Genomic DNA, 882 nt, shown 5'->3' on the forward strand with positions numbered 1-882 from the left:
GTGTAAAATTATTTGTACAAGCTTATAGAGCTAGTTCAACTCTAGTGTAAAATTATTTGTACAAGCTTATAGAGCTATTTCAGGTCTAGTGTAAAATTATTTCTACTAGGTTATTGAGCTAGTTCAACTCTAGTGTAAAATTATTTGTACTAGGCTATAGAGCTAGTTCAACTCTAGTGTAAAATTATTTGCAGTAGACAATAGAGCTAGTTCAACTATAGTGTAAAAATATTTGTACAAGCTCATAGAGCTAGTTCAACTCTAGTGTAAAATTATGTGTACTTTGCTATAGAGGTAGTTCAACTCAAGTGTAAAATTATTTGTACTAGGCTATAGAGTTAGTTAAACTCTACTGTAAAATTATTTGAACTAGCTTATAGAGCTAGTTCAACTCTAATGTTTATTTTTTGTACTAGGCTATAGAGCTATTTCAGCTCTAGTGTAAAATTATTTGTACAAGCTTATAGAGCTAGTTCAACTCTATTGTAAAATTATTTTAACTAGCTTATAGAGCTAGTTCATCTCTAGTGTAAAATTATTTGTACTAGGCTATAGAACTAGTTCAACTCTAGTGAATATTATTTGAACTAGCTTATGTTAATTTTTTTTGTACTAGGCTATAGAGCTATTCCTACTGTAGTGTAAAATTATTTGTACTAGGCTATAGAGCTAGTTCAACTGTAATGTAGAATTATTTGAATTAGCTTATAGAGCTAGCTCAACTATAGTGCAAAACTATTTGCCGTAGACTATAGCGCTAGTTCAACTCTACTTTAAAACGATATGTACAAGCTTATAGAGCTAGTTCAACTCTAGTGTAAAAATATTTGAACTAGCTTATAGAGCTACTTCAACTCTAGTGTAAAACGATTTGTATAAGCT

Source organism: Triticum aestivum, chromosome 5D, assembly GCF_018294505.1.
Source record: "Triticum aestivum cultivar Chinese Spring chromosome 5D, IWGSC CS RefSeq v2.1, whole genome shotgun sequence".
Taxonomy (NCBI): domain Eukaryota; kingdom Viridiplantae; phylum Streptophyta; class Magnoliopsida; order Poales; family Poaceae; genus Triticum; species Triticum aestivum.